This window comes from Oratosquilla oratoria, chromosome 18 (assembly GCF_046742065.1).
Source record: "Oratosquilla oratoria isolate Oo_2021 chromosome 18, ASM4674206v1, whole genome shotgun sequence".
NCBI classification, from domain to species: domain Eukaryota; kingdom Metazoa; phylum Arthropoda; class Malacostraca; order Stomatopoda; family Squillidae; genus Oratosquilla; species Oratosquilla oratoria.
In genome coordinates, this window is record NC_134794.1 from 56347464 (window position 1) to 56358336 (window position 10873).

General features: G+C 33.5%; 1 protein-coding gene across 4 annotated transcripts in view; it reads right to left on the reverse strand.

Annotated features, from left to right (window-relative positions):
* Positions 1 to 4114, reverse strand: part of LOC143035250 (ATP-sensitive inward rectifier potassium channel 12-like) — a 309593-nt gene extending 305479 nt beyond the window's left edge. For 3 of the 4 annotated variants that reach the window (XM_076202055.1, XM_076202054.1, XM_076202052.1), the window contains exon 1: positions 4030 to 4114. The gene's annotated coding sequence lies outside the window, so the exon portion shown is untranslated. The remainder of the gene's footprint in view (positions 1 to 4029) is intronic. The other variant, XM_076202053.1, reaches the window with a different exon arrangement.
* Positions 4115 to 10873: the final 6759 nt, after the last annotated feature.

Sequence of the window (10873 nt, forward strand, 5' to 3'; positions counted from 1 at the left end):
TGCAAGAATTATATTTACTACAAATTCACCATTTCGTCTTGTTCAGCATCCTCAGTTTATCAAGATGGTTCAGAACCTGAGGCCAGGTTATATTCCTCCATGCAGAAAAGATATTGCTGATAAGTACTTGGATCTTGTGCATGAAAAGGAATATAGAAAGTGTGCAGATGACCTGAATATATATATATGAAACTGTACGTCTTTCAATTGATGGGTGGTCTAACATCCATAATGAGCCCATAATATGTGTCACTCTAACAACATTCACTGGTCAGATTTATTTAGTTGACACAATAGACACATCCGAGAAACCTCACACTGCTGAATATCTTCTACAACTTGTACAAAATTCGATCAAGAAGGCTGAACAAGATTTTGGTTGTCACATTGGAAGCAAATGTCACCAAGATGAGAAAACTCTTGGAGAAATCGAGTGAACCTGAGCATACCGTCCTCACATACGGCTTATACCGTTCCTTGTATACTTGTGGCAAGTCTATATAACACTGCTCCTTATACTGATATACTAAAAATGTCCTTTAGCAATCAAATCGCATATCAGATAGCAATCCCACAATATTTAAAATCTATAAAGAAAATCTATTTAAATCAAATAAATCTGATTTAATCAAAAATATATATTTTTCTATATTTTAAAAATCTATATATAAAAAAAAATCGCCAACACTGGTGTCCACTAACCTCGTACAATAATACCTGTTAAGTCCTGCTAAAATTGGCATTTCAAAGCACAACAGTGCCTTAAAAATAGTTTCTTATTTCACTATAAAAGTTTATATTAACGTATACTGCATTAAATAAGTCAATAGTTGATATATTTGTCCTATATACAATGTTAGGTTTCTAGTTTTGATATATTTGTCCTATATAAAATGTTAGGTTACAAAGAAAGCAATGGCTTCCGGTAGCGGACCCAGGGATCTGGGAGCGCATGTCCTGTGCAATAGTAGTCCTTGATATATATATATATATATATATATGTATATATACATATATATAAATATATATATATATATATATATATATTTGGATGATGGAGAACATAAATACAGGGGAAGGCTCGGAACCCTATGCACTCTAACGTTTCGTTCGCGTAGAACTTCTTCAGAGAGTGTATGTAGAACTGCAATTGGAGTTTATGTACTAAATCTAATTATCTTTTCGACACTTGGGAAGGTCGGAGAAGCTGAAGTGCTACATGTTTTGATAAATTCACTAGAAGAATTGTTGAATCAGCATATTTCTACTAATAATTCATCGAATCATCGAGGAGGGTTTATCAATTTAGCTAAAGAAACTAGTATTCTAATTCTAAAACACGCCAGAAAACGACCTTTCCCAAGTGTCCGAAAAGATAATTAGATTTAGTACATAAACTCCATAAAATACTTATCATATATATATATATTATATATATTATATATATATACATATATATACATATATATACATATATATACATATATATACATATATATATACATACATATATATGCATATATATATAAAATATATACATACATATTATATATATATATATATAATACATACATATATACACATACACACACACACACATATAATATATATATATATATATGTAGACACACATATACACACAATGTATATATATACATATATATATATATATATATATATATATATATATATATATACTCATATACAGTATGTACAACACTGAATGGACCTCAGTGAACAGATATACATTTCTATCAACCCCAAGTACACTTTAATTCTAAGCTATCAACATCGAGCGGCTCGCGGAGGCCAGCATGCAGAAATTGAAACGTGATACGGCCAAGGACTCGAACCGGGGCCAGCACGTGAAAGGAGAGTCGCTTGATGTTGATTACTTAGAATTAAAGTGTATTGTGGTTTATATATATATATATATATATATATATATATATATATATATGTATGTATGTATATATATATGTGTGTGTATGTATGAATGTATGTATATTAATCGCCCGTGATTTCACTCAGTTTCGTATCATCAGATTCTTCCAGAAATCTATTTCATTTGAACATCGATGTAAAACGGTCCTTTCCGACGTTCTCCTAGGCTCGTGGAGGAGTCGAATGTTACTGCGACATCATGTCCCTATTTCAGGATTTGTCGCACCACCATCGTCGCAATTCTGTGTGTGTCTTTCCCTAGTTTGTCCTTTTCTATTTGTTCCTAAACCCGTGCGTTCTTACCCTGTTTACACTGAATGATGATAATAAGGATAATGATAAAAGCAATGATAATAATGACAATAATAATTGTGACGATGATGGTGATAATGATGATAATAATAACATTAATAATAATAATAATAAAATAATAATAATAATAATAATAATAATGATAATAATAATGATAATGATAATAATAATAATAAAATAATAATAATGAGAATGATAATTAATGATAATGGTAATGATAATGATAATGATAATGATAATGATAATGAAAATTATAATGATAATGAAAGATAATGAAAATGAAAATGAAAATGAAAATGAAAATGAAAATGAAAATGAAAATGAAAATGAAAATGAAAATGAAAATGAAAATGAAAATGAAAATGAAAATGAAAATGAAAATGAAAATGAAAATGATGATAATGATGATGATAATGATACTGATAATGATAATGATGATAATAATAATAATAGTAATAAATAATAATAATAACAATAATAACAATAATAATAATAATAATAATGATGATAATACTTATAATAATAATAATAATGATATTAATGGTGATAATAATAATAATAATGATAATAATAATAATAATAATGATAATAATAACAATAATAATAATAATATATAAAATAATAATAATAATAATAATAATGATAATAATAATAATGATAAAATAATAATAATAATAATAATAATAATAATAATAATAATAATGATAATAATAATAATGATAAGAAGAAGAAGAAGAATGATAATAATAGCAATAATAATAGTAATAGTGATAATAATAATAATTATAATACCAATGATAATAATGACAATAGTAACAAGTAACCTTATTGGACGATTAGACCGCTAGAAGTAAGGAGCATCAATATTCACGCATATCACGAATGACGCCATGCCAATTTTGTTTAGCTTAGGAGTGAACGCCGGAAAGAGGGGGGATTCAATAGTCCTTCAGTCTGAGGGTCGCCCTTCATTTGAAAAGATGGTATCTGATGGTGTAAAAGCCGTGAAGTGAGCTCTTATTGTTACAGTTATATAGGCACACGTTATACGCACGTAAGTCCATGGCACCCGTTGCAAAGGACGGTAATCGAGAGTAGCATTTATAGTGGACCAAAAACAACTAAATTCCAACCTTGCAATTCCTAGTTTTCAGATGATAACAAGAACGGTGGGTAAGAATGATGAGAATTTAAAGACAATGCAGTGATAGATGCAACTGGAGACGAGAATTTGTATAACATTTACTGTGGACTTCCTACCAATTGGCGGTGATGCTGGCTGAGCCTGAGGCTCGGCTCTTATTGCCGTCGAAGCCATCGACGCTAAGTAGTGCACAATCCTTAATCCGACCTTTAGTCCTCTGATTTCTTTTTTCCGAAGAACTGACGAGCAAGAAATATCCAGAACATGGACAATAGCAAACAGGAGATTTGTCAAGGACATGATGAATAAGTACGCTTAATGTGGTGATGGGGGATAAGGCGATGTTTACATATCCATTATAATGAATAACGGCACTAATTGCATGAGGACTAGTCTCCAATACTCAAACTTGTTTGCTGCATTAACACATTCTGAAGTCGAGGCCCGCCATCACGAGAGGCGGAGAAACTTCAGGTCAGAGTCGCCCTCGAGTTTCAAAAACCATCACACTTGAAGAAATAAGGAGTAAGGACTCCAGTAGTAGAGGAGATAAGGGCAAAGTGAAAGGTGGGAAAGGAGTGAGAGAATGTCGAGGGAAATAGAGAGAGAATACAAAGAGAAATAGAGACCGCGAGAACCCGCATCGAGCGAGCTGAAGAAACCGCGTCAGTACAAACTGCGATTGGCACCGATCACCGCACCAACCAAGCCCGGACTGAAAGCTCTCTCTCTCCGAGTCAGCACCGGCTCAAACAGACGGAGGAGGAGGAGGAGGAGAAGAGGCGGTAAAGAGAGGAAGAGGAGGTGTAGAAGAGATAAGGACCAGGGGGAAGAGGAAAATTGGGAACAACAGAAATTATAAAGATAAAGAGAAAAGGAAAATTTTATCGAAAAAAAGCATTAGATGATATTAGAAAAAGAGATAACAGTAGTAAATGCAGGAGCACCCAGAAGGAAAAGAGTAGCAGCAATAGGGTATGTTCATTAAGATTATACACAGAATAAAGAAAAACAGGAACAACTGCACAATCAACATCATGAACAGGTGGAGAAGTAGAAGCAGGCGTAGATGCGGACACTGACGGAAAATTAAGACCAACATAAGAAGTAGGGAGACGACGAATTTAAGCAGAAATTAAGATTAATAGATTCAACTGGAAAAGTGAATGGAACCAAAGGAAGAAAAGTAGATTATGCATAGATAACACGAAGGAAATAATACGATGCAGAAGGAAGGCTATATAAAACAGAAAACGGTAGTAAAAATGAGTGTGGTGGAGGAAAAAGATGGAATGTAGTGAGAGATGAACGAAAGGGACAAGAGAAAGAAGCAAAAAGAAAAATTGGAATATTATCTGTGGGATAAAGAAGAGAGGGATAATTGCTGATCAGAACTAGAAGAAAGGTAGAGATAACTGTGAATGAAAAATGTGAAGAGGATAAGGTAAGTAAGGAGAGAAAGTAGAGACCAGGACGGAGAAGGAATTTGAAAGAATGGACCGTTGGTTTGGGGTAGAGGTTAAACAATGGTTACCACAAGGTCCTTTGATGAAGGCAAACGACACTATACTGAATAGCCACACTCAGCCTTCTCCCTTAATCCTTCAGGGTCGTCCCTGGCTAACAGTAGGAAATGAAAGTTTGAATTTGATAGGGAAGTGGTAGGCAAAAGGAATAATCAAAATGGAAAGATCTAAGAGGAAATCAGAGAACTGGGACAAGAATAGCGTCAGAAAGTGAATTGATAATAAATTGAAAATGTGAGTAAAAGAAAAGAATGAGGAGAATTAACGAGTTAGAAAAGTGAAAGAAGAACGGAGAAATAGACAATAGAAAGTGGAAATGGAAGAGAGAAGGTATTTGATGAAATAATAAGACGAGAGGAAATATTTAATGAAAAAAGTTCGAGAAAAAAAAGTAAAAAGAAATTAGGGAATATAAAAAACATGTATAGAAAAGGGGAGGAAAATAATGTCAGAAGTGGAAAAAGGGGAAAGAAAAAGGTTTGTGATTAAGAAAAAGGAGGAAATGTTTGTGGAGGAGACAAGGTAGAAGTGACAGCGCTAGAGAAAAAAAAGGTTGAAAAAAAGGCTAAAAAGCACCTGACAGAATAAAGAAACGACCTTAGGACGCACAGAAACTCTAACTCCTTGGTTCGTCATCTAGACCAATACGGGGCTCCTACGTGACCGGAACCAAGAAGAAATACGTACAACTCGAGGGACTTCAAAAGATGAGAAAAACCGTTGACGCTACTCATGTTATCACCAGCGAAAGCAACGACGATAGAGATGGATTTATCTTTCTTTCAATGACAGTGTCCTAATAATATATATGTATATGTATGTATATGTGTGTGTATATATATATATATATATATATATATATATATATATATACATATATGCAATAAGAACACTAGGAACGTGTAATTTACACTGGATGTAATATTCGAAAGCGCTCTGCTCCGTTTGTTTATTTTCTTAAGTGGTTACCTTGCATATATATATATATATATATATATATATATGTATATGTATACACGTATATATATATATATATATATGTATATGATTTGGATGATGGAGGACATAAACAAAGGGGAAAGCACGGAATCCTAATCACTCTTAAGCCGCGTCCACACTTGTTGCACTTCCACGTATTCCGTGCTTTCCCCTGTGTTTATGTTTTCCACCATCCAAATCATTCGTCTGAAATATTTGTCAATATATGTAAATATATATATATATATATATATATATATATATATATATGTATATATATAATATATATATATGTATATATATATATATGTGTGTGTGTGTGTGTGTGTGTGTGTGTGTGTGTGTGTGTGTGTGTGTGTGTGTGTGTGTGTGTGTGTGTGTGTGTGTGTGTTTACCCAGTTGTATTTACCTAGTTGTATTTTACGGGAAGGGGAGCTATGCTCGCGGTATCCCGTCTTCATATCTCGTTTTATCTAGACTGTTTTTAAATTCGTGTATCGTTTTTGCACACACCCCATTTTCATCTAACTTGTTCCAAACGTCTATTACCCTGTGGGAAAAGCTGTTCTTTTTCGGGTCTCTTCTATAACTTTCTTTCTTGATTTTCTTTCCGTGTCCTCTTGTATTTCTACTATCTCATTTTATTAGATTCTCTCTGTCAATAGTTTCTATGCCTTTCATGATTCTATAAATAGTTATCAAGTTTCCTCTCTCTCTTCTTTGCTCTAATGTCTGTAGCTCAAGTTTTCTTAGTCTCTCTTCACATGATAGTTCTGAGAGTGTTGGTGCTAATTCCGTAATTTCTCTTTGTATTCTTTCAAGTTTTGTTATACTTTTTTTTTTTTTTTGTACTTGGTGACCACGTCGTTGCTGCATACTCCAATATTGGTCTTATCAAGGTGAATAATATTTTCTTCACCATTTCTTCGTCAAGGTATGTAAATGCCACTTTGATTGTTCTTATTAAATTATAAGTTTCTAAAAAAAAAAAAAATATATGTTTCTCATGGGACATATTCATAATAATGACTCCCAGGTCCTTCTCATTTTCTACTTTTTTAATTTCTTCCTCTCCCAATTTATATGATCCCACTATTTTATTTATTTATTTATTTATTTATTTTTTTTTTTTGCTTCTTCCAAATTCCATTATACACTTTTTAATGTTGAATTCCATCTCCCACTTTCTACTCCATTCCCATACTTTATTGAGATCACTCTGCAGCGACTAACAATCTTCTACTGTGTTCACTTTTTTCAACAATTTTGCATCGTCCGCAAAGAAGCTCATACAACTTTCAATTCCTTTATCCAAATCACACACACACACACACAAACACACACACACACACACTTCAACGAACGGACGGCTTAGAAGACGTTCTGAAGAAAATTGAAGTTTCGTGGATCCCAACGCAAAGAGAAGTGCATATTGTATTTACAGGGTGGGGATGGAAATTGCTCGTGGGGTAGTAGGAAAGTAGGGAAAGAGAAGGGGAGGGATTGCTGAGGGAAATGGAAGGAAATGAGGAAGGAGAGGACTTGGCCCAGGCAGACAGGCGAAAGGTAAACAAACGGCCCCCCGACCAGCTGAGCGACGATGAAATGTCTAATAAAAATGTAAAGATTAGAAGTATAGATAAGAGCAATACAGTAGAAAGTGATGAGAATATTTTCCAGGGATTTAAAGAGGGTGGGGGGGGACACAAACCCCCTCCCCCGACTGACAAGACTAGAAGAGAAGGTCGATAAGATGATCGAGGACTTGGAGCGTAGGTTCGGTCATGTTAACAACATTATACGGAGGGTTGAAAAATTGGAAGAACTAGAGAAGGCAAACAAAAACTTAACTAAGGAAATTGAAGAATTAAAAAATCAGTTAAAAGAAGTAAAAGAAGAGAATAAAGTCTTAAAGGAGGAGAATAAGGAGAACGAGGAGGGTTGGAAAAAAAATCCAAGAAAATAGCAAAGTTGCATTCACTAACATAATCAGACAGCAAATGAATGAACAAACTGAAAACTCAGTTATTAAAGTGATAAGACAGAAGGAGAATATAGTAAGAGATTTAGCAGACAGAAAGAAATGTATAATTATATTAGGAATGGAAGAGAAACATAACCCAGATAGAACCACAAGAATCAAAGAGGAAAATGAAAAAGTAAGAAATTTACTAGAATTAGTTCAGGAAGATGAACCAGAAATAATGAAACAAATCGAAGAGAAATTCAGGCTCGGGAAATATAGTAGAGACAAGACCAGACCAATTAAGATTAAATTCAGGTCACAAACTACGGCTGAGAATATCTTATCCAAAACAGGGAAACTAGCAACAAGTGAACAATATAAAAAGGTATGGATAAAAAGGGAAATGAATAAAGAGGAAAGAGAGGAAGAAAAACAGAAAAGACTTGAAGCTAAGGAAAAAAACGAGATAAGAACGGAGTCAGAAAAAGAGAGATTCTATTGGAGAGTAGTGAATATGAAACTAAAGAAAGTCGACATACAAGAGAAAAACAAAAGGGAAACGGAGAACACAATGGAAGTGGCAGAAAGCTAAGAGTGTCTTACACAAATATAGATGGATTAATAACAGGATTGAATGAGCTGAATGATTATTTGAAAGAAAAAGAACCAGACATAATGGGAATTGTAGAAACAAAATTAAAAGGTCCACTACCACCCAACAGTGTAGGACATGATGCATATAATTATTGGATTAGAAACAGAGTGAAAAAGGAAGGGGGTGGAGTTATGTTCCTGACTAAGAAGGATATAAACGTGAAGTGTGTCACATATGGAAAGAATACAGTAGAGATGATAATGATGGAAGTAGAAGACAGAGATAAGAAGAGCAGAAAGTTTGTGATAAATTATGTGCCCCCGAAAACAGCCTCATGGGAAGAGAGTGAACATAAAAGTATGTTAGAGGACACAAAGATAACATTAAACAAGATAATGAAAGAGGGAGGAAAAATAGTTATGATGGGCGACTTTAATTGCAAAGAAATCTGCTGGGAAGAAATGACAGTAAAGGGTGGAGACGGCTCATGGGGAAACGCTCTACTTGAGATGGTCACTGACCATACAATGACACAATGGATACAGGAGAACACTAGGTATAGAAATGAAGAAGAGCCATCGAGACTAGACCTAATAATTACATCCGAACCTAGAATAGTGGACAAAATTTAATATAAAACACCAATAAGTAAAAGTGACCACATATTGATTGAACTGGAACTTAATGAAGAAAAATATATGAAAAGAAATGAATATAGAAAAGGAAGAATGTATGAAAAAACAAACTTTGATAAAATAAGAGAATTCTTTCAAAAGGAAAACTGGGAAGAAAGATACAAAGAAGAAACAACAGTAGAAGAGAAATGGAATATTTTGACAAAAATTTAAAAAAAAAAAAGGAGTGGAAAAGTATGTCCCAAGACAAAAACAAGAAAAAGAATATGTAAAATGCTGGTACAACAAAAGTTGTAGGGAGTTAAAAGACAAAAGAGACAAAGCCTGGACCAGATGGAAAAAAGACAGAAAACCTGAAAAATGGAAAATATATACCTGTTATAGAAATGAATATGTACAAACGTGCAGAGAGGAAAAGAGAAAATATGAAAAATATATCATAGAAAAGTGTAAATATCAACCAAAACTATTCTACAGATTTGTAAACAATAAACTGAAAAACAAACAAGACTTGGAGAAATTAAGACAAGAGGGAGTTGAATACACTGAGGAAATGGAAATGGCGGAAATTATGAACAAACATTTTAAATCAGTGTTTACAAGGGAGAACATACAACCTGAAGAGAACGAATGGAAAGAGAAAGTCCCCCCTATGGAAGAAATAGAAGTAACAAAGAATGAAATATTAACACACTTGAGTAATCTTGATGTCAGAAAATCGCATGGACCAGATGAAATAGCAATCTGGATACTGAAAGAATGCAGGAATGAACTGGCAGACAAAATACATAGCATACTAAATAGTTCCTTGAAAGAAGGAAAAGTTCCAGAAGATTGGAAAAAAGCAAATATAGTACCTATATATAAAGGAGGAAATAAAGAAGAACCTACCAACTATAGACCAGTCTCTCTAACAAGTACAATAGCAAAAATTTGTGAAAGAATTATCAAAAGTAGATGGGTAAAATATTTAGAAAAAAAACAAAGTGTTAAATCCAAGGCAATTTGGATTCAGACAAGGACGATCATGCGTCACCAATTTAATATGTTTCTATTCAAGGCTAATAGATATAATACAAGAAAGAGATGGATGGGCTGACTGTGCATTTCTAGACCTAAAGAAAGCTTTTGACAAAGTACCACATAAGAAGTTGCTTAAGAAATTAGAAACTGAAGGAGGAATACAGGGCAAATTACTAAATTGGATGGAAGACTTTTTGCAAGAAAGAAAAATGAGAGTAGTGATAAGAAACCAGCACTCAAAATGGGATGAAGTAATAAGCGGTGTTCCTCAGGGAACAGTTCTGGCCCCAATAATGTTTGCTATATATATTAATGATATGGATGAAGGAATTGAAAGCTATATGAGCTTCTTTGCAGATGATGCAAAACTACTGAAAAGAGTGAAAACTGAAGAATATTGTGAATCACTACAGAGAGATCTAAATAAAGTACAGGAATGGAGTAGGAAGTGGGAGATGGAGTTCAATACAAAAAAGTGTAGTATAATGGAATTTGGAAAAAGCAAAAACAGAATGACAAGAGCATATAAATTGGGAGAAGGAATAAAAAAAGTAGAAAATAAGAAGGACCTGGGAGTCATTGTTATGAATAATATGTCACCTGAGAAACATATAAATAAGATTTTTGGAGAAACTTATAATTTAATAAGAGCAATCAAAGTTGCATTTACATACCTGGATGAAGAAATGGTGAAGAAAATCCTAATCACCCTGATAAGACCAAGATTGGAATATGCAGCAACGATATGGT